Source organism: Heterocephalus glaber, unplaced genomic scaffold (assembly GCF_053883595.1).
Source record: "Heterocephalus glaber isolate CG9 unplaced genomic scaffold, H.glaber_assembly_v1.0 deba00000331, whole genome shotgun sequence".
NCBI lineage: Eukaryota > Metazoa > Chordata > Mammalia > Rodentia > Bathyergidae > Heterocephalus > Heterocephalus glaber.
In genome coordinates, this window is record NW_028258142.1 from 51,930,598 (window position 1) to 51,955,512 (window position 24,915).

At 36.5% G+C, this 24,915-nt stretch overlaps 1 protein-coding gene across 1 annotated transcript in view; it reads right to left on the bottom strand.

The window, feature by feature from the left end:
• The window catches only part of LOC106010046 (uncharacterized), a 164,468-nt gene continuing 139,553 nt past the window's right edge, over positions 1–24,915 (bottom strand). The window contains exon 8 of the mRNA XM_087188715.1: positions 1–24,915. This exon is cut by the window's right edge and continues 7,581 nt beyond it. The gene's annotated coding sequence lies outside the window, so the exon portion shown is untranslated.

Below are 24,915 nucleotides of genomic sequence, written 5' to 3' on the forward strand. Positions count from 1 at the left end.
TGGCCACAAAATGGTAACTGGAACCATATTTTATCCCAGTACCAATCCAATATTGATATTCATTCTCTTACACAAAATGATTAGCTTATTTGAAACTTCCTGACTCCAGTTCAAAAAATGTATCTATTCCAAGTGAGTCCTCACATTTTCATATGGAACTTGGGCTCCCTGATTCCCATCCATGCTAAGATTTGTTAAAATAAGAAGAAACTCCAACTCAAACAGGAGGACCCTCTACAGAGGGTTGGTGAAATATATAAAATGGGTGGTTTTATGATAATAATTATCTTCTTTTTACTTAGAAAAGGAAGTGAGCTAAACACATGGACACCCAGAATACAGACCAGAGAGATCAGCCTTCATCATGGCATCCAAGCTCTGGCCAATGCAAACCTGAGGAGCAGCACCCAAGCCTTTAAGGGTGCTCCCTGCTGCCTGATCCACACTTGTCATCCAGAGCTGGAACCGGCATCTTAGACCACAAGGTGGAAGTCAGACATTGATGGTGGTTGAGAAACTAGGTGAAAGAAATCTGGTGAGTGATAAACACGGCGTCCTCAACCTCTTGTCTAGACTTTGAGATAAGAGAGAAATAAACTGCATCTCGCTTCATCCACTATTATATTATTTTCTTCTGTCACATGCAGATGAAACTAATCATAACTAATACATCAGATGAAGCTAATTGTTTCATTTTATTGAAAGTGTTCAGAAACAATTACGAAGAATTTCCATTCACAGGTGTTCCTAGGAGATGATTTCAATATTATATGCATTTCAAGAATAATGTAATTAATTCAACCCTGTTGGTTACCTCCTCCATCCTATGAATTCTACAGTTTTAGTCAAGCTTTTAAAGTAATTTTAATCACAAAATTCCTATTTCTCCCACACCAGGTAGTGTTGCCCTTCTGTGACAACAGAAGTGTGATCTGGAGTGGAATGGAGTGATCTGGCCATGTAATTAGTTTGATCACAGAGATGTGAGTGGGAGTGGCATATGTCACTTCAATGAGAGAGGTGTAAGAAGCAAGATAACATTCACAATGTTCCTTTCTTCCATGGTAGTGATTATATAATCATTTGTCAAGATAAATCCTCTGTCACTCTGGATTTTCAAGTGACTGTTACAGATACCCATGCATGCCATGACCAACATGATGTAGAACAAGAAATAAAGTTCATTAAAATGTATTTTGGGCAATAGGGATAATCTCTAAAGCAATACTAAGGCTCTCCTGACTAATACTGGTAACATTCTAACCAGTTATTATTAACCTATAGTCTTGTGGTGTGACTTTATATCATAGGAGAGAATGTGAAACAATTTCTTAAAGCTCGAGTCAACTGAAATGTTAATGTTCTACTTTGCCCAAGGTTTTTTCTCTCTCCACTCAACGCTCAGTTGTATCCTCCAAGTATTCCCAAGTCTTTCTTTCTAAAGTGTCTTCCTTTCAGTCTGTAATTTTCTAAACAAGGCACCATTTCAGGCATCCCATTCACTCCATTTGAAACACTACATTACTACCTCCACCTCCTTGCATTTCTCATCATTTATATCCATGATCACCCATAAATCCCCTGCAGTTCTTGTCCCCCACTCAATCGAAAGTGCTAGCTGTAAGGATACCAATGACTTCATAGTTACCAAAACCAATTACCTCATTCTCCTCAAACATTTTGCCCCATAGGCCACTGATAACATTTCTCCATAGCTTGAATGATAATACTCTCTTTCCTGGCTCTCTTCCTATCTCTATAGCCATTTTTCTCCATCCCCTTCCCTGACTGCTTTTCTTACTTCAGCCACCACAAGATTCTCTAATAAATCTTCATGTCACTTACTTTCTTTATTCCCCCTCCAAATGAGCTAGTAAACCCCATACTATATGAGCTAATGTCTTAAAATCTTAACTTACAGTCGAAAACTCACTCGGCAATGACTCAACCCTCAGAGAGCTGTAACCTCTTATAAGTAAAATGGAAATCCTTATCCTCTTTATCAAGTCTGTGCTGTCTTTCCCTTCTAGCTCTGTTCTCTCTCAACATAGTACGCAAAAGTCTTAGTTAGTAATTCCCTTCCTCCCTAACTCACACCAAATCAGTTTCTTCAGTCTATTTTTTCACTGCATAATCATTGGAAACTCCTCCTTTTCAGATTTGTATAATCTCTTAACTTGCTTTTTAAACCAGCCTCCTTATTACTCTGCCTGCTTTCTTTGTACACTCATGCCAATCCTTCATTCAATAAACCCACACAATGATCTCTCTCAATTCTCGATTTGACTGTATCATCCTTATAATACAATCTAAGTGAAGATTACTATTGCATTACAAAGCCCTCTCAATCTGACTTAATGACTTTTTAGCTTTATATCCCAAACTGTCCAACCATCATCCAAAATCAAAGTTGAATGTGTGTGTGTGTCAGATCTTTTCCTTTCTCAGAATTCCTCTTATCTATAACATTTGTCTACTGACTTCATGTTTATATCTCTTCAACTAGACCATAATCACTCTGTCTTATTAATCTTGCTATTTCCATTATATAGAATGCTTCCTTGTTATAAATAAATATTTATTTAATATATGTCAATAAGTATATTTTATATATAATCCACAAGCTTATGTAGTATATATAATCAGTTCTAAACAATAAAAATTCCAAGCTTATATTCTTTTTGGTAAAAAAAAATCAATAGATCAGCTGTCATATATTTATTACTATTTTCCTTTTCAGCTGATTTCAGTGTAAAAACTAGTTTTTGCTCTTTGTAAAAGTTTGTGTTGTCAAAAACCAAACCTTTCATTTAGGTAGAAAGTATTTTCTGATATTTTATGGAAGAAGAAAATCAGTGCTAAATTACTTAGAAAAGTACATTACGTTTAAAAAGTAAATTACTTAGTAACATAAAAGCCGTAATGAATAACTTGTCCATACTTTGTATGCCAAGACATTTTTTGAGCAAATCTTAAAAGCAATGCATAGGATTTAGTCATGAGACATTCAGTAAGATTAATGGAAGAAATGCTACTTAAATCCTTTGGCATAGCTTTGAAAATTTCCCAGGTGTGATTGATGATGTCTTTGTGACTAAAATTCTGGCTTTGTTTTCAGATTGCAGATTTAAGGAAGATAAGGATGTGTTTGATATTGACAACTTTGTGGCCTCAATCATATATCAGCATATCAGATTTTGATGGCAACCTAAAAATTGTTCTATCTAAGACTTGAATTCTTCAGCAGAGCTGGTCAAGAAATCATGCTACATCTGTTGAAACAGGAAAATCATTGCCTCCCAAATGTCCATTTCAGTTTAGACAAGCAGAGATGAAGATGAAAGTAACTTAATTTACCATGATGAAAGATATGAATTTTAAAACTTTATAGGAAGGAAATGTCATCATTACAAAGCTTGCCAAATACCCCATAAAGCTTGATGCTTCTAATGATAATTGAAGGATAATCAAGGGAAAGAGTTCATACTTCAGTGTTGGCTCATTAATGTCAGAAGGCTTTTGACAGTGGTCTTTTCACACTTAGCTAACCACGAGATGGCTTTTGTTCCCTGATACCCTTATTATAATATGTTTATGGAAATTGCCCCCAAAAAGAAAAAAAAATTCAACTGTTCAGGGTAGGGAAAGCAATCTTCAGGAGGTTTAAAATTAAATTGAGACAAAATTATTTTGACTTTGGAGACAAAATGTTCTGGAAATTTCTAGACCTAATCATATCATTTAAGAAATCTTTTATCTCACCAAAATAGCCCTTAGATTCAATGGTACATTTGAAAACTTAGTACTAGTCTCATCTTAACTCAAAACTGCAGAGTATAGGGAGGAGAGGAGGGGTTGAAGGGAGGGCGGGGGAAGGGGGAAAAAATAAGAACCAAGAGAGATTATGTGAAGGTACAAATTTCCACTGATGAATGTCATTCTGTTGCATACCTAAAATGCACCAATAAAATTAATTTTAATAAACTGCAGACTACTCCAGCCATTGTGTAGAGATTAACAGCATTCTAACCTTCCCCATTCTCGCACCCCTGCAGACAAGAGCTGAAAACACTATTGGTACAAATAGCTCTTTGTTATATGTTTGCCATCATTTTTCTGATGTCAAAATCATTTTAAACAGCTTCTCTAATACTAAACTTGCATTAAATTTGTCACCAATTTAAGCCAAAAGGATGTCAATGACAAACATATTTTAGCATGAACTATAATCTATATCTCCATAGAGATCACTGTTTCTACTGCAGAATTCTGCCAGAGTGCCAAACTAAGGAAAAGGAAACCAAACTTGTTTTAAATGCAAATTCTAGAGCTCAAAGAATAGCAAACTATAATCTAGGCATTTCACATTTTGATTCATAAAGTATCCATGGAGTGTGATTTTTCCGTCCTATCATTTCTCCTAGCACTAGGTAGAATTATTATATCTTGAAATCAATCATACCCCCAGTCTAAATTATTTTAAACTGAAATAGTCCTTTATATAAAGGGTTTAAATATGTTAAATGCTTAAATATGCAAAATGTTTACTAAAATCTTCTTGAAACAGGAAGCCTTCAGGTTGAAACTGTGTGCTCTTATAGGAAAAATTCACCACAAAAATTTAGATTGAGAATACCCTGAAAATGCATATTTTTTTGTTTTAGAAGAAAAGTGAGATATATCTGAAAGTTACAATATCTGAGTTTTGCTGACCTGACAGGTCATGTAAAATCTCAAGCAGGTGCCCTGAGTGGGTGGACAAACGTGGGAAGGTGACCGAGTATGCTTTTTGGAATTTCTGGAGTATTTAGAACATAAGCAGTGAGGAAGAGAAGAACGACAGGGCAGAATAATCTCTCCAAGACATTCCTCCTACAGACTGAATGAAGAAAGAGAAAACATGTAGTTACGAGATGTCAAAAGAAACCCGTAATTGAGCCAAGCATGGGGCTGCATGCCTGTGATCCTAACACTCTGAAAGGCTGTGGCAGGAGAATCACAAGTTTGAGCCCAGCCTGGGCAAGCTAGTGACTTAGACAGATCCTATCTCAAAATCCAAAAGGCGTACTGGAGATGTAGCTCAGTTTGAAGGCCCTGGATTCAATCTTCAGCACTACAAAAAAATAATATATACCAGCAATCAGACTTCAGGTGCCAGTGGGGAAAATCTGTGTTTGCCACTGAGAGAGTGGATAGTGGGAGACAGAAAGGGTGTCCCCTCTTTAGGAACTGAGAGTTTGCACATTTTAGCCACTATTCTCTTAAAGTGGGTTTGACCAAGAGTCATGAAGTCCAATCTGTACTACAAAAGCATGGAGTCGGAGAGCCTCAGCTCTGACAATAAAATCATAGACCAGCATTGTGGTACCATTGACACAAATGTATGAAATATGATTCAGATTAAAAATCAATGTGATTCAGATTAAAAATCAAATATGATTCAGATTAAAATCAATGTGATAAAAAATCAATGAGAGGTCAGGAGTATAGCTCAGGGATGAAGCATGTGTTCCATATGCCTGAGGCCCTGCGTGCCATCTCCCGGACCACCAAAATTCAAGGTGACTATTTTTGCTAGTTTATACCTACTATAGCTGAGATAAAAGTGGAGAGAAACAAAATTTCCAATTTCTCCTTCACCATCAATGGTGTCATTTTGCTGTTGCTTGTTTTGTTTTACGAGTGTCCCACGTGACTGAGTACTCAGTAGGATGACAAATAGTTTCATCTTGATGAACAGCTAGGTGAACATGGAGAAAGTATTACAGGTGGACACTCTAAAGGTGGTAAATGGAAGATGAGCATGAGTGGAAGCTGGACATTTTCCCCTGGGATTATGTGGGAAATAACTGTCTTTCATCAAACATAACTTTATGATCTTCTCTAGGCAAATGGTTAGACTGTGATGTTAGAATGTTGTGTTTATGGAATGCTTTGTGTAATACATGATTTATGGACTGGCATGTGTAATACGTCATTATTCAGGGAATGGTGTGCAATATATTGTTTATGGTGTGATATCATGTAATGGGATGATGTGTGGAATGCTGTGTTGTGCAGTGTGTGTTCTTGAACATGTCTGTCCATTTTGTCAAGCTGAAAATCCCAGAAGACACATATGGATTGAAATACAGGAAGTTATTTGTCTAAAGCCTCAAAATAATCAAGTAATCTTTACCTATAAACGAGTTTAAGCAAAATCAAAGTGCAGAGAGTAAGAGAAAATTAGCATATGTACTTATTTTTGTGCTGGATTATATTTGTAATTATATAACTGAGGTCACCCCACCCAGAAAGAGAGGAATTCTTCCTAAAACTTAAAGTCTCTAACTCTACCCGTTCTCCACAACTATTCACTTCTCTAGGTTAGTCAAGATTTGAGCATTCCTAAATAAAATGAGTCTCCTTTAAACCACAGTTCTAGAAGGCAATATTCTTTTAAAATTCTGGATCTGCAGAATGGCCCCTGAATCTTGTACTTTATAGTTGGTTTGATTCAATTATTTTACATATCAATATGTAATAATATGTAGAGTAACATTGTGAAATAAAATCTCAGGAATAATTTAACCTACAGTTTTGAGAACCATATACATTTTTAGGCCTACTGATATAAGAAAAACTATAATTAATGCACAAAAAGTTTTTACAACCAACGTCGTGTTCTTTTGCCTGTAATAGAAAGTAACTATTCAGTTATATGGCTATGTTCTAAACCATCTAGACACTTTTCTGTGTTTGTAAATGTTAGACTTCTGCCTTAGGATCCAGTTTTTTCTGAAATACCAGCTTACTTATGATGAAATTTGTAAGTGCCAGAAGGTATATGAAAGTCTTGCATTTTTTGTTGCTTTAACTGTATTTCTTTGATGGCTCTGCTGCTTTTGTTCTACGTCATTAGTTAGTGACTTTATTCAGTGAGGTGAGACAGCCTTTCTTTGAAGACAAAGAATAATTTTAAACTTGATGAGGGAGATGAAAATGAATTCCCATGTGAGGCTGTTATACTCTTTACATAACATGTCCCTGGCTGGGGCAGTTATTACTTTTCTTAAGGAGAATAAAATGAGGTGACTCATCTTTATCTAAAGAACACAGTGATGTGACAAGATGCACCAGAGAGCTGTTGTTTTTCACCTTCACACACACACACCCAAGGGAATTTCATTCACACTACTCCCACACATCTGCACACATGCTTCATGATTCCTAGGGAAGTTTGCACGCTTATTTTGTGTTTGCATTCTTCAGTCATAGTTCACTAACGCAGAAGTGTGCACTTGGCCCTACATGAGCCAATGTAAGTATTCACCTAGAAATTTTGCAACGGGCTATGAGGAACTCAGTGTCTCCTTGGGTCGCTGGATTCGATGATGTGAAGTAAGGGTACTATCAGATGCTAGTGCATGGACTCAAGAAGTAGAGGAAAGAGAAAACAGAATCACAGCAAGGTAAGGACATTGGAATAATGTCCGGATCATTTCAAACATCTAACTGTGTTTTTAAATTTGGAACAACTCCAAAGTTCTTTTCTACCCTATGCTAAAACTAGTTTAAATTGACTTAAACTGATATTGCTAGCAAATAAAGAGCCCCAAATAAAACATTTTAATATAGTCTACATCAATTTAAAAGGCAAGGTGTCTTACTTTTGAGCCAATGTTTTCCAACAATGCGCTGGACTCTGATGACCCTGGACCTTTTATTCCCTCACTGGAGAGGAGCAACTGATTTCCCATGAGCAGAGTCCTGGATATGAGACCAGGTTCTGGACAGGTATCTGCCCACTGAGAGGCTGTGCAGATGTTTGATGGTCCCATCAAGTCCAGTACTTCACTCTTCTGTTGACAGTGCCGAAAATATGTTAATTAACGCTTCTAACAGAGGTAGCCCAAGCCAAGCAGCTAAGTAAATTCTCAAACTGAGCCCCAAGCAATCAAAGATAAGGCCTGATGGGAAATATTCTAATAAATTTCAAAGAGTTGTGAGCAGCACTAAATATCACAAGCAAGTTTTACTAACAAACACAGAATAATACTTCTAATCTCTTAATACCAAATATTGTATCGACAATACCTACTTGGCCTTTTCTGAATTTTCTTTCTCTTTTTTTTTGATAGTTGCTTCTGGTTGCCTAGCTACAGTTACTTGGTTCTCTGCAATCCTATCCTTTAAAATGTTCTACTATGAGAAGTTTAAGGTGAATTCTTGTTTTATAAGACATGGCCTGCAGCAAAATCCTCTGGATTTTATGACTCAAGTAAATGAGAATCAGTGCAGTGTGAATTTAGAACACTGTCCAGGAGGGGTGAGATTGACTTAAATATGTTTTTAAAAAGGTCTATGGAATGTAGTTTTAGGCTACGAATACAATCGTTGTGCCCTGTCAAAATATCTTCCTCATCCATTGATTTATGTAGAAATCCCATCATTCTCTTAAAAATATTAGCCTATTAAATTAAAACTGAATAAGAACAAGTTATGGACTCCTTTCTATAATGTACACTCTATGGAAAGGAGTGATTTGAGTTTCTCAAGGATTGGGAGTAGGAGGGGCTAGGGAAGGAACAAGATCAGTACCTATACCAGGCCTGGGGCAGCAATGAGCAAAACAGCACTGAACAAGGAGACTGAGCTTGTCAAAAGCAAATCCTTTCATTTGAGAACTTTTCTCTTTTGTTCTTTTTTTGTTTCCCTCTATTTTTATTCTAAAATGGTTTACATGACATTTGCAGTCATTTCAAACCCATACATAGACATTACCTATAAGAGTATATTTGTCTTAAACATTATGTCAAAGCTTTAAGCAAATGGTATAAAGATGACAGTAGTGATTTGACTTCTTGCCATTGTTGCTCAAGTGGCAATTTTTGTGTATGTATTACTAAATGAGTAACTATTCTCACACACATTATGACTCTCCTTGCATCAAAAGTTTTGTAATTAATTTGAATCCGTAACAAAATGATTAAAATATACGTTCCTTCAGGACAGAAACCAAACAAAAAAAGATTTCTGTATTTCCAACAGTGCCTGAAAGAGAACCTGAGGAATATCAGAAACACTAGATGTTTCAATTATTGAAAATTATTTAAAACAAGGTATAAAGAAATCTAAAATGTCTAGATTCTAAAAGCTATCTTTATATTCAATCTTAGCTCTACTTAATTGTAAGGTTAAATTTTCTTTTTCTTGAATCTTTTTTGTCCATTTTTTTAAAATGTGTTTAAGTGAACATAACATAAAAATTCCCATTTTTAGGGCCAGGGATTTAGCTCAGTGGTTTCTCCACCTGCTGCGCAAGCACAAAGACCTGAGTTTGATCCACGGCACCAAAAAGAAAAAAAATTATCATTTTAGATTTTTTTTGTACTTGGGATTGAACCCAGAGCCTTTACATTAAACTACATCTCCAGCCTTTTTATTTTTATATGTATTTATTTATTTATTTATTTATTTATTTTTGGTACACGGGATCAAACTCCGGTCCTTGCACTTGCGCAGTAGGTGGCGAAACCACTGAGCTAAATCCCCGGCCCTTTATTTTTTATTTTTTTATTTTGAGTCAAGATCTCAATAAGTCTCCCAGATGAGACTCAAATTTGTGATTCTTTTGCCTCAACCTCCTAGAGTGCTGAGATTTCAGGCATGTAGAACCAAGGCTGGCTCATTTTAACCATTTTAAGTGTACAATCCAAGAGTAGTAAATACATTTATAGTGTATGAATATCACCACCCCCATCCACACATCTCCCTTCATCTTGTAAAATCAAACTCTATACCCATGAATGTCTACCTTCACCACCCGCTAACAACCAATTTCTATCTCCCTGATTTTGGCTACTGTATCTCAGATAGGTGGAATTATACATTGTTTGTCTCTTTATGACTCACTTTTTCACCTTCTATCATATTCTCAAGGTTTATTGCTATTGTAGCAAATGACAGAATTTTTTTTTTTTTTTGTACCAGAGATTGAACTCAGGAACTTGCGTTTGCCAGGCAGGCGTGATGCCACTGAGCTAAATCCCAGGCCTGAATTGTGTTATTTTTAAGGTTAAAAAAAAATTCCCTTGCATTTATACACCACATTGTGCATGTCCATTCATCTTTTGATAAATATTTGGGTGACTTCCATGTTTTACCCACTGTGAATAAGTGCTTTGAACATGGGCTTGCAAACATCTCTTTAAGACCCTGCTTTAAATAAGACCAGAAAAGAAATTGCTGGATCACATGATAATTCTATTTTTAATTTTTTAAAAACACCAATTCTGTTTTCCACAATAGCTATGCTATTTTACAATCCTGCCAATAATACACATGGTTTCCATTATTTCACATCCTTGCCAATATTTATTATGTTATGACTTTTTAAAAGTAGCCATTATTATAAGTATGAGATGGTATTGCACTGCAGTTTTGATTTGTATTTTTTAAATGATTTGTGATATTGAGCATCTTTGCATGTGGTTATTGGCCATTTATGTATTGTCTTTGAACAAATGTCTATTCAAGTCTTTTGTTCATTTTTAAATTGAATTGCTTTTGTCATGGTTGTACTTATTGTTATGAGTTTCGTTCTCTATACATCCTGTACTCTCTTATCAGATACACAATTTCTAAATATTTTCTTACATTATTTGGGTGATCTTTTCACTCTATTGATCCTGCCTTTTAATGCAAACAAAAGTTTTGCATTTTTATGAAATCTAAGTTGCCTGCATATTCTTTTGTTGTCTTTGCTTAATTATTTAAAGAAATCATTGCCAAATACCAACACTGTGAAGATTTTGTCCTATGTTTATTTCTAAAAGTATCATAGTTTTAGGTCTTACATTTAACCCTTTGATTCCTTTTGGATAAAATTTTGTATATTATTCTGGTTAACACTCCAATCTCATTCTTTTTTTTTTTTTTTGGTACTGGGAATCGAACTCGGGACCTTGCACTTGTGGGGCAGGCAGCAGAGACAGTGAGCTAAACCCCCAGCCCCAATCCAATCTCATTCTTTTGTATGGGGATAATCAGTTATCAAGAAGATTGTACCCTTTGAATAATCTTGCTATTCTTATCAAAAATTGTTTCATGCCAGGGTTTATTTTTAGCTCTTTCTTTTATTCCATTGATGTGTCTATCTTTATGCCAGTACCACATTGTTTTGATTACTGGTTCTTTGTAGTAAGTTTTAAAATCAGACAATATGATTTTTCTGCATAACTCATAGCTTTCTGTCCCTCATTTTCTGCTTCATTGTCCTTTTGTGTTCAGCTGATGTTTCATGTTGAAATGTTTAATTTCTTTTCTTGTTTCCTTTTGCATGTATTCCATAGCTATTTCCTTGGTGGTTCCTACAGAGACTAAAACTAACATCTTTAAAGTTGTGTGCGATGGTCTGGATCTGGATTGCCCCCCAAATGTTCATGCATTGAAGGCTTGGTACTCATCAGGGCACCACTGGAAAGTGGTGGGCTCCTTTAACAAGTGAGGACCACCAGCAGACTTTAGAATATTGGTAATATGCCCTTGAGGGGATAGTGGGACATTAGTCTCTTCCTCTCTCTCCTTCATGGTCACCATGAAGTGAACAGCTTTTCTGAATGACATGCTTCTCACCATGGTGCATTGCTACATGGCAGACACAAAAATAATGGGTCCAATTAGCCATGGATTGAAACCTTCAAAACTGTGAGCCAAAGTGAACCTTTCCCCTTTATAATTTGATTATCTCAAGTATATTGTTACAGGAATGTAAGGTTGACTAACATTATGACATGCTACTTTGAATTTATACCAGCTGAACTTCAATAACATACCCAAATTGTCTTTTTGAAATAACTGTAACCCTTCCTACACACTTTGATTAATGATGTCATAAAATTAAATATTTATTCATTATGTGCTCCAAATCATAAATAATATCTTTAATGGATCAGTCTTTTAAATTAGATAGGAAATAAAATTTTAGAGTTAAAAACCAAAGTTACAATAGTACTACCTTTTAGGCTAAAACTTTTTCTTCTTGAATCATGTAGGAAACAAAGATATGAGTTGTAAACATAACTACAATAGTATCATCTTTTTGTTTTCTGTGTTTTTATCATCATTGAGATTTTTAATTCTTCATATAGTTCCAAGTTATTGTCTTTGACTTCACCATACAAGACTCCTTTGAACATTTTTTTCAGAGTGCATCTAGGGATAATAAACTCCCTCAAGGGTGAATGCTACATCAGAGGCATTAACCACTACCGCAAATCCACATGGTTCACTAAAATCTTGGGATTTAATGTTTCTAAGTACATCAATCCAAAAGTGTCTGTCCAAAGTCTCAGGATTCTATTCCTTCCAATATGGGAATGACTTTGGCATATCAGACTTACCAGGCCTGAGAAATTAAATTCTTGAGAATTGTTGCTCTTGTAATTAGATCTTGGTCCTTTTCCTCAGTGTTCTCTGTTCTTTGGCTGTATGAAATGGTAGTACTCCAGATTCTTCCCATCCTGCCCTCTGACTATCAAAATTAACTATTGATTTTTTATCCAATGTATCAACTATTCCCAAAAATGTCATCCAAGATCCATCTGCTTTGTGATTTCCACACCCCAAACCTCTATAAAGAACCTGAACTATTTCACCACTGATGCATTTCCACAGTTATTCCACCCTAAGATACTGTAAATGTGTTTTTTGAAATTGCACCACACAGTACACCAAGAACTTCCCAGGCTCTTCTTGCCATGAGTGATTGGGGCCCCTGTTGTTCCTTTCTGTAACTAACTGTGATACTGTAGTCCCAAAAGCCTGTTTTAGATTCTATTGCCTCCGACCACTCTAGGCATTAACTTTCTTAGGCCAAATTCCCTATGAAGCCCTGAAATGGAGACTTGCCTTCAGAAAGCTTATTTGGAAGTATCTTTGGGATAATTTTCCAAAGAAGAAAGAGCAGGGCAGAAGGGCATGGCAGAGAGCAGCCATAATGACAGCCTGGAATCAGAGGTAGAAGGAAGGAGGCAGGAGGCAAAATATGCTCTTCCAGGTCATGATCCCAATGAGTCACCTCCTTCAACAAGACCCCATGTCTTAACAAAAGCCAGCTATAGCATAGCCCTAATCCAACCACCCTCCAAGTCCCGTAACACAAACACCTTCTAAAATGAGAGCCATTTTATATTTCAACCCCAACATCTCAGTAATAAAAATCTCTAGAGGAGCTCTACAGTATAGGATATCGGAGTTAATGGCAAAGAAGTGATCATTAGAAGTAAGAAACACAAAGATTTTCACAGCCAAAGAATGAGTTCATATGTCAATGAACTCAACAAAGGAAAGGTAAGATTGTGATGGCAGAAAATCAAAAGGTGCCTGTTAAAATCATCAATGAGCAAGAAGATGCCAGATAGTTGGTAGATAATACAACAAGGAGAGGCAGTGAGTAGCATAGTCTATCATAACCTATTAATTTAGGATTAGTGTTAACTTACTATGCAAAAGGTAATGTTCGGAGACAATGAGGGTGGAATGATGTTGGAATGGCAATAAAAGCAAAGGGGCCCATACTTAATCCTTAACCAAATGCTTTGTGGTATGTGAGAGAAAAAAATAGTTCAAAGCCCATGGAGAAATACAATACAGTCTAAGGATGGTCAGATTGAAGTCAAAAAAGAAAGGAAATGAGAATGTTTAGAGAAGAAGTTAAAGGTGATTCTCAAGTATACTAATAACAGCATCTGGGTTCCAGAAAGCATAATATATACATGGATAAGTGTAGAAGACCTGGAGATGATGGGAGGAAAGATGCAAATACTGGAAGAGGGATGTATAAGATTAGAGAATCCCCAAAGCTAAATGGAAGTGGGGAACAGTGACCTTGTATGCCCCGAAGGTTTGGATTTCTGGAAAAGTCTAAAAATCAGAAATGTGCACAGCTGGAAGAAATATGTCCCAATGGATTCTTAAGACAAAGTGAATATTTGATTTTAATTAAAGAATTCTGGAATTGTTGGCAAATTGTAACAGTTAAATGCATGAGCAAAAGGCAGTCCCAGGATGCCAGGAATCTCCTTTTGGCTTTCTTAATCCCAGTGTGATTAAGATTATGACCAGGAGAAGGGTGAACGACCAAAGAAAACCAATCTTAATATGTCACCTGCACTTCTGAACTCAAGTTGTGCCAATTAAAGTGATAATTGAAGTTCCTAAACAGAGTCCTCTTTGGGGTCTTATATTCTCTTATCTTCTGGATCCATCTCTCAGCCATGTGAAAGAAGTTTATATGCTGAAAAGACCATGAAGCAATCCACAGGGAAAAGCGGAGAAAAAAAGAGGAAAAGTAATCTTTACCACATTGTAGTCTTTCAATCCAGATTTCTAAGGCAATATGGATCACACCCTTCTATACCTGAGCCAGTATATCATATATGTTTATTACTTTGAGTCAAGTTACATTTGTATCACTTGCAAACAAACATGCTTGACTTAGACATATTCAAAATAAACACATTTTAAACAATAGGATGGTTCCAGATTCTAATTTTGAAAGTAGAATAACCTTACATGCAATGACCTTAAAAGGTCATCTAATCCATTTCCTTGCCTTCAAGCAGAATGACACACCACTCAAGACTGCATGTGGATTTTTAATAAATGCCATCTGTTGCTGACATATGCCTATGGGATTTGTATGTGTAAATTACAGTTGTGAGATAGTCAAAAAATAAAGAAACAACTATACATTTCTATCACCTATTTAGAAGCCAATGAATCATATTAAAGAGTGCATATTTTGTTTCTCATTTTGAAAGGGCATTGCTAATTACTTTAGAAATTGATTCTAAACAAATCTAAAACTGCCTTAATGAGACAATCTCAAAACATCTACTTTTTCAAAAATGTACTCAGCTATCAAAATTTTGCATTTTAAAAAACCTTGTCTGACAAATACTTGTATTCTGCTATTTTCAATGCTGTGTGGAGAAAGAAGCATAAGTTCATGAAAAGCACACAGCCTTCCCAGAACTGTAATGACATAATTTCTGACATTATCAATGGTGCTTCCAGAAAACACACACAACACCAGGGCAATGTTGGTGTTTCTGCCATGAGAGGCAGAAATGATGATCAATACTCAACAAATAATAAAGGATTTTCTGTAAGGTGAAGGTTTGATTAGGGTCTTAAAAGGGTACAACCAATAGATAAAAGGGATGAGATCATATCATGTTAGGTAGAATAAAGTTTCATTGTTGTTGTGCATATGAACATGAAATCAAATAATCTAGACTTTAGCATATCCAAGTCTGAAAGAAAGTCTATTTCAGGCAAGACTCTGTGAAGGAGTGACATATGGTGACTGCTCACTCTAGACATTGAAACCGAGGCTACAAAATTCAGGTCTGTTCCAGAATGTTGCCCTAGAGGGCTCTTTAACCAAGACTTTATGAAGACAAAAAAAAGAGATGTGTTAAATGAAGTTTAACAATGCCATTCTGAATAACTTATAATTTACTTAGGAAATTTAAAACTATGTGTGTTTGGAAATAAATATATGTTATGTATGGAACAGTTTGCATGTTATATGTATGTATGGCACTCTAATTCTGTACAGTGACTATTGTAGACTACCACGCTGGGAATAGTGCTACAAAGTATTTTTCTTAGAAGGCTCCAGACTAGACAGGCACTCTGGCACTTCATCTGTAACAGATACCAGTCACTGGAATGACTTAGCAGGGATAAAATGTGAAATTCAAATCAAATGAGAACACTTGTTCCTTTGTGCAATTTATATCTCCATATACGACAAAAGGAATGATATTTTCTACAAATACTTTTCTTAGCCCAGTAAGCAAATTTCTCCTACTTCTGGTTGAAAGTGAAGTGAGGTTATTTTCTAGTCAATAGTAGCACATATTTTACATTTCTCATTTTTATTTCTATAAGTTATACATAATTTTTAAACACTAAAATACTTTATACATCTTGAATTCTTGTTTATTAATTACATGTAGTATAATTAAGATATCAACATTCCTAAGAACTTTTCATTTATATCATTACTTGTATTTGCTAAAGTAAATTCCACCAAATTCCTGTAGCAGGGAATATTTGGCTAGTAGCTTTTATTAAAAAATAAACCTATTTGGAAAATACTGTCAATAATGTAGGACAGATAGACACACAAACACATTTATATGATTTTACGTAATCTAACAGTCCCTAAATGCATATCAACATAGAAAATCCTGAGAGAAACCCAATAGAGCAGGAAATGCCATGATGCAAACACCATAGAAAACAGAATATAAACACTATTTCAATTGAATTGAATTTAAACAAGGAAATTTGCTATTTATAGAAAAAGTATATGTTTAAACAAAAGCAGCTACATATTCACATATAGCTATGCCAGCACTCCACCCTCACTGGGTCGTTAGGTATTCTTGTGGTGGGAATCCATCTCTATTTTTCTTGCTCAGGTAACCAGCCAAGCAAAGGTGGACAATTGTGAAATAGCTGACTTGGCTTTTGAATCTCCTTGTCTTTCCTTCTGTTTGTCCCATCTGCTCCACACAGCTCCACACAGCTCCACACAGCTCCACACAGCTCCACATGCCACGCAACAGTTAGTTATAAATTTTATGTCTTTTTTTTTTGGTACAGGAGATATACTAATTTCAAGGAAGCTTCAGATTCCATGTCTGTAATTGCCCTTCTTTTCGTCTATCTTTGAGACATGTTTTCACTAATACAATTTAATACTTTTAAATGACAACAAGATGGAATCATAAGGAAAGCTAGGTTGGGTTAGATGTTTAATACAGGAGCCAGTTTCCCAACAGGAAGCAGTTTTTCCACATGCAGAGTTGTAAAACTATGGTCTTTTTGACCAAGAAGACAAAATATAAGTTGAGCAGTTAGTCCTAGCATTTATAGTTGTTGACATTAAAATAACCAGCTTCATACAAGAGGTTGATTGATCCCAATAGTGGCTTTCTTTCCTCCTACCTTAAATGTACCCTTCCCTTTTTGAAAACTTTATTTTAGCATTTTCTTAAAGCATTCCTTGGCTCTTTCTGGAAAGGCTAATGGCTTGGGTACATCACAGTTACATGACACACTTTAGCTTCATCCTTATAGAATGCTCTTACTAGCTTTTAGATATAAAGTTTAAATACCTGATCATCTGAGAGCATATTGAACAGTCAAAAGACTCATCAAATAGGACACTCACTTCCTAGTCAGTTGCTTTTTCTTGGGGGCCGGGGTTCAGGCAGGGTCTCCCTTTGTAGTTCAGGCTGGCCTTGAACTTGCAGCGATCCTCCTGCCTCAGCTTCCCAAGTGCTGGGATTACAGGCATGTGCCACCACACCCAGCATCAGTTGCTTTTTGATTGCATCCTTCCCCTATTTCTAGTTCAACCATTTAATCTTCATTAACTTGTGCAATTTTTATCCCACCTTCCAATTTTTACTTCAACCTTTGACTTTCTAGAAATTTAAAAGTGAAATCAATCAGAAAATAAGTAGTATTAAAGAAATAAGCTAAAAAACTCCAAATATATTATAAAAACAAATCCTCATGATAAAACCCAAAGGTTTAAAGGTAGATTTTCAGGTTCTTCGTTCTTCAGTTTTCTGTTTCAAGATTGGATAATTTCTTCCAACAGATGTATGCCACCCTTTTACAGTGTTCTTAGTAGCTCTTGGTACTAAATAAAGGGAGATGCTAAATAAAGGGAGATAAAGCAATGGATCTATAAAGAATGATAACAAAAATTATTCTACTACATTGTCAGAGGTAAGTAAATTATATACTGAACATGGTTAGGTTCGATTGACTCAGGTATTTAGTTCTTTGTTAAGAGAACGATATTTTAGATTAAAGTTTTCTAACAGGTCAATTAGCTTTGCGCAGTTCCTTGATCAGAAACAACATGCATACGCCAAGACAGTTGTTTCACAATTGCTCACCTTCCTTAAACTGGTTGCCTGAGCAAGAAAATATGGAGGAATCCTCACCAAAAGAAAAAAAAAATCAACTGAAAAAACAATCACTCAGGGAATAATGCATTTTCATACCTACTGGCAGACAATTTAGTCATTCAAATTATACATTTCCAAACTGTTTGTCTCAAAAGCACTGAATTTTTACATGGCATAAAATCACCTAGTAAGTCATTTCCTCTTCTTTGCAATATTAATGCGTATGAGCTCGTCGCATGAATGATAAGCCATAGCCTCCTTCAGAAAATGTTCACGGCCTGCCTTTGCCTTCAGTGTGGGTTACGATGTCTCCTTTCCGCATGTGCCCCCTCCCTCATGCTACCTAGATCTGGATTGAGAACCACTCTTACTCGACCTACACTTATTTTCTCCATTGACATTTAGCAAGTGTATCTGCATACCTTGATGAGATCATCACTTGTATGTCTCCTCCAGACAACAGTGCTTTATGAATGGCAGGACTGGTTTTCAGTATATGTATCTGACAAGAAAGTATCTCCTAAGAATTGGAAAATAAAACAAATGCTACCCTCTTAGACTGAGATGTAAAACCATCATAAAATAGAAATGAATACATGTTTTTAGTTTACAAAAATCAGATCAATTAAGTCTGACCCTCTATGTACATATCTATTTGCTGAAGATTAGCTCTCAGTAATTTGAGGTGAGGAAAGTGTCCTCTCAGCCCTGCAATATTATGCAAGAGTCGCTGGGAATTTAGAAAGACTGAAACATCAAGGTACTCCCTGCTCTCTAGTTTACTTAGGACAGTGTTGTGATGTCGGAGCCTAAAGGTCAACTTACTCTTTTCAGGCTAAGCCTGGACAAAGAAATCTTTCACTAATTGTCTCAAGGTCACAGCTCTTAGGGTTCAGTCCATTAACATTGATCCATCTCGCCATCAGAGGCCATTTTCCCCCTTAGGAAGATGCAAGGGTTCCATTGTAGGAATTCAGCATACAACCCATATAGCCTTCTGATGTTCTACCAGGTCGAGGGCCAGGTACACTGAAAATTCCTCCACTTCAAACATGAACCTTATTTCCCTTTCCTTTATTCAGGACCTAACTGAATTCTCCTCAAAGTGATTTTCCTCTGGAGAAGGAGTAGAATAAGGACACTTTGCCTTTGACACTACCATGATCTTCTCTTTTCTGAGGTCCAATTGGAGAGAGTAGGTATTTCCTTCACCTTCCATTAGCTCACTTGCTGAGCTTTCTTCAGAGGCAAAGACCACCCATCCATGTCAACAAAACCAAAGAGTCACTGAGGTGAACACTAACTCAGGAGCACACCCAAGAAGAGGAAGCCTTGCCTACAGTGTCCTGGTCTTGTCGCCCCTTGCAGCACCGACTTGACTGGGGCATGGCTTCCTATGTCCTTCAGTCTATGGGTAAAAAGGTAAACAAAAAAGTACAGACAGAGGCTTGCTTATTCCAGCTTGCCTGTCAGTTGCTTTTGCTTACTGCAGAATAACAATACATTGGCATTCTGGCTTTGTAAATGAGTCTTGGGAACTTTGATAATGGGAATCTTTGCCTGGAGAAATGAGTTCTTTACTTATGAGCTGACAGATTATGAAAGATAAAATAAATCAAACCAAGGTCATGCTACCACAGACCTGAGAGTCAACCAGGAAGCCACACTGGCAACCTCTCCTACAGACACTAGGTGCTTTCCCATTTCTCTGTAGCTGCTGAATTCAGACAAGATTCTCACTGTCTGCTGAAAGATTAAACCTTACCAATTCCTATAGTACTGTATAGATTACAGAACATTTCTCCAAGCATTATCTTTCCTTTAATCCTCAAGACAACACTGAGGACTACAAATGTTTACATCCCATTATAGGTAAAAAGAATCCAAGACTCAGGAGTTTTAGTCATTTGCTTGAGGTCACAGTACAGTCAAAAAAGAGACTGCAAGTATTTTTAACTTAGACCCATCATTAATACCTTATTATAAAAAATATATCTTTTGGGCCTGGGATTTACCTCAGTTGTTCTAGCACCTGCCTCAAAGGTGCAAGGTCCTGAGTTTGATCCCCAGTACCCAAAAAAAAGAAAAAATATATATCTTTCAAAACAAAAATAATAGTAGAATAGCTAATGGTTATGCAGCTTTTGCTTATGTGTAGGATACTGTTTTAAATAATTTATACACATTGATGTGTATTGTCCCTATAATATCCGCATAAATTAGTACAAATGATTATTTTCATGTTACAGGTGAGCAAACTAAACCTTGAAGAAACTAGGTAGGCTATCCAAAGTCACCAAGTAAGAAAATGATGGAGATCAGAATCATATCCACACAGTATTGCTCTGAAAGCCTGTGTTAGTTTTTATGTGATACTATATTGAAAATATATAGAAATCTCTTGCCTGATTGAACAACTGAAATCTTATATTTTGCTTCCAGCTCAGTTTTTCATGTATAACAGCCATCTTTTCCACTTGGTTTGGTAGCCAAGTTTGAAATTTCATTTCTATACACATCTCTCATCAGGCCTGCACTTGAAGACCTGTCATCCTTTCCAACCACACACCTGCTGACTTATATTTATTAAGACAAAGACAGTCCAGGAACTGACCACTTAAGTCTCAAATTCTATATTTACCTAATCTGACTCAAACTGCTTCCAAATAAGTCCAATTTATATTAGGCAAGATTAAATGGAAATTCATTCTACTGAAAGATAATTCCACTGGAATAACAAACATCAAATAAGTTCCTTATCCTACTTTGCTGTATCCGTTTATCAGATTTCAGAGACAACTTGTTAGATGCCATCCTATGTTTGAATAAGTATTTATTCCAACTAATATTTTTTAATTTTAAGAGATTGACCCCAGGACCTTCCCACCGAGTTACATACCCAGCCCATTTTTAAGTTGTTTTTTTTCTTTTCTTTTTTGGGGCCAGGTCTTTCTAAGTCACTAAATTGTCCAGGCTGATCTTGAACTTCCGATCCTCCTGCCTCAGCTTCCAGATTTCTAGGATTACAGGTATGCCCAACTACACTAGCTTCCTGCTGAATCTTTACTGACATTTCTGAAAGCATTCCTTCCTTGGGCCACCCACCCGTTTCTTCCAAGTCCAAGAAATACTTACTGAACCACTAAGGCCTATGAGGCCCAAACCTGAGGTAACTCCTCTGAGACACAAGACAAAGTCCTTGTTGCCAAGAACTTACTACTTTTAGAGTTAAAAGATGTTCACCAATGACTATTAGCAAAAGAGTATTATTAGCTGCAAAAGTTATTTTTAGTAAAAGAATACCAGAACATCTAGAGAACCAACTGTTCCCTTTGTCATAGGAAATCAGGAAGACCTCAAAAAAGAAGTCACATTTATGTTTGAGTTGAGTAGGTTGCAGAGAAAAGAGGCTCTTTCAGGTAAAGCAAATGGCATGAACAAAAATGGGCAAGGATGATGCAGAACATTAACCTAGCTTGGCTGGAGTTCTGGATTCATTGAAGAATGCAGTGAAAAATTACCTGGAAAAGTAAATGGAAGCCAGACTCGCAGAGTGAGAGCGTAGTCCTACACTTCACTCCACAATAACCATGGAAATGAGTAAACTTCATTTTGTTTCATAGCTCAGTGATTAAAAGAGAGAGAATTAAAGTAAGAGTATATATCCAAATGTGCTGCTAAGTAGTTTGATGATCTTGAATGAGTTCTTTAGCTTTTCTATAACTCAGTTTCCCCATCTGTGAAATAGTACAATCACAGACCACGTAACGATGCTTTAGTTAACAACCAATTGGCTGTGTGATAGTGGGTCCCAGACATACTGGACTTGAAAAATTCTTGTGGACTGGTGACATCATAGCTGTCCTAACATCACAATGAATACATTGCTCATATGTCTGCTGTGATGCTGATATAAACCAACATGTGATTCCAGCCGTATAAAAGAATGGCCCATACAGCTATGAACAGTACATAACATTTGAAAATGATAATAAATGACTGTTACTAATTTACATATCTATTACACTATATTTGCATTGTTACTTTAGAGTATACTCTCTACATGTAAAAAGAAAGTTTACTGTCCAACATTGTGCTTCATAATGACCTCTAGCACCTCCATGGCAAAGGACTGACCTAAACCAGTGGTGGCCAACCTATGGCACCCATGTTATTTGATTTTCTTTTAAGACAAAAGGTATTTATGTATGAGTTGCTTTTTCTAAACTAAAACCCCAGTATTCAGGTTTAGTTGTAGTGTTGGCATTTTGTGATAAATAAGTGGGTTACAGTTTGGGTACTTGTCTCTAAAATGTTCACCATCACTGATAAAGCACCTAGCTTTGGATAAATACACTCTGTGGTGTTCACACAGTCATGACATTCACTAATGACCCATTTCTCAGAACATGTTCCTGTTGTTAAGCAATGCTTGGCTGTAAATATAAAAGCTACAAGTCTCGGGATTATGAGAGCAATGAAATGAAACAATGCTTATAAAAGAAGATGACATTGATCTAGGCAAGGATAGATACACAAAAAATTATTAGCATTAAATGACCAAATAAATACTGAAAGAAATGTAGAACTCATAATTTAATGTGTGTGCCTTAAAATAACTTCTAATTTATTCATATCCCTTTGACTGTAGCAAGAAAGATGTGATTCCATATTCCAAATGTGTGTGGTCCAGCATGCCAGCGAAGCTCCCCTGCCTTTAGCTGTGCACCCACCTCTGTGCTCCAACTGACCCCTTCAGCAAGCACAGCATGCTGCTTACACTACTCTCAGATGAAACCTTCAGGCCTGTTTTACAAGTAGCGTGACTGTCATGGAGGCTGCGCAAAGCCTATGCTCATGCAGCAATCTTTCCCTACAGGTAGACTTTGACGTCACGTATTAATGTAATCTTCATTCATTTCAACCAAGGTTTTTCTCTGGAGATTTTCAAAGATTCCTAAAATTACTAATTTTTCTAGTATCATCTGAAAAATTCATAAGTAGTGAACTTTGTTGCTGAAAATATCTGCCGCTTTCTATGTCCCCTCCAGCTTATTAATCTACTAAGCAGTGTTAATAAGCTGAGTCACATAATTCACCAGATATATTTTCCCAGTATTCCTGTGTATTTCTTGCTCTAAAGGTTATCTTGAAATGCGGATCAGATACTCTGCCCGATTAGGATGTATTTTATCTCTCCCACTCATAAATGTTATTCCCGTCACTCATTCTTTGTGAACTCATGCTTATTCTTAGTAATTACTGGGGTTTTTTTTCTAACTGGTTAATAGGTTCACTTTTCTTGATGCTCTTAATGTGCATACAGGGAAGATTTCCTCCCCAGGAAAGATCTAGCAAAACTTCCCCTACGGGACATTTTCCAGGAAAGGTGATAGGGATTCTTGAACTTGCATATGAGCTCCGTGGGTAGGTAATCTGGAGATCTGTAGGTGTCAGGAGAAGGACCAAAGTTCTCAGCCATACCTATTCAGTTTATTATGAAATATGATATTTACAAAGCTCTGTCTGTGGGGCAGATTACCCAGCACCTTAGGTCTTAGATGTCATACTACATCTATGGCAAATCTGGCATACTTTTCCAAGAAGATAACATATTCCAAGGTTTTTCATGTAATTTTTGTGTGAAACTATCATGTGCATGAGCAAAGAATAAACCAATTAATTTTGTTTCCTGAAGTCATTTCACTCAAAGACAACAGCTGGAAATTCCACAATTTAAAATAGGCATTAACAATTAAAGGCACAAATAATTAACATAGAATGCTGTGACTTTATTCTGCCCAGAAATCAAGAACAAGATTCCTATTATATATGTCCTATCCAAAGGAATGGAAAGTCTGGGCTTCCTTAGGCCCTCACCACCAACTCCATTTGTATCTCATTGTCCCAAATTTCTTGTTCTGAAAAGCTTTTACAGAGCAACACCTTGGCAACTAGTTCTGTAACCTCTAATGCACTTTGTCCAACAAATTGGGTCAATATACTTCCTGTTCTCAGCCTTTTCTTCCAACTCAACAGGATGCTGGCATCATTCCAAACCTGCTGGGTCCCAGTCCTGGTTTCTTTCATAGAAATTTTTAAAAAATCAATGGTACAAAAACTGTCTCGAGATAGCTCAGCTGACCCAGCCACAGGCAGAAGCTTGCTGGTGCTATTTGGTATTACTCACATGACCAGCCAGATAGTGACTTTTTTATTCCATACTTCACCCTACCAACCAAGTCCCCCAGTGGTTGCAAGCAAGGCTAGTGCATTAGGGTAAAAATAAGTAAATAACAACGTGGTCGGGCACACTTACTGACCAGCGCTGTGATCAGTGGAACAGGTAGATTTGGCATGCCAGGGGCTAAACTGACTAATCTATTCCTAGGTTTTTTTCTTTATCTTTTTAAAAATTGTTTTGTCTGCTAACAGATTGCAACCCATGAAATTATTTCTTTACAAGGGAACTTGCTTTGGGTAATATTGTTCTTGCTAAAAGAAAATCGACTGAATGTGGTATCACTGAGCAAGAGCACCTAGAAGAGGATACTGCAAGTCAAGAGGCAAAAAGGAAATATGGCTTAGTAACAAGGAGTGATCCTTTGCTCTGGAATGTAGGAACTTCTTAAAAGGCTTCAGAGGGTACTTTTCCTTGCAATAACCTAGGGATGGTTTGATTCATCCAAAGAGCCTCATTTCAGAATTGGAAAAATAGAAATATAAACTTATCCAACTTGGCTTGCAAAAATATAAATGGCTTTGAATAATTGAAAGCGAGCAGACTTTACCATATTGCAGCCAAACCTCAAACAGCAAGCTGGCTTCTGCTACACAGAAAACCCACTGAAAGCATTCTCATGTGTCATTCTTTCTACTTTTCCTTAAGAAAACGATAACAAGAGGATTCATGTTTTGATGATGAATACCA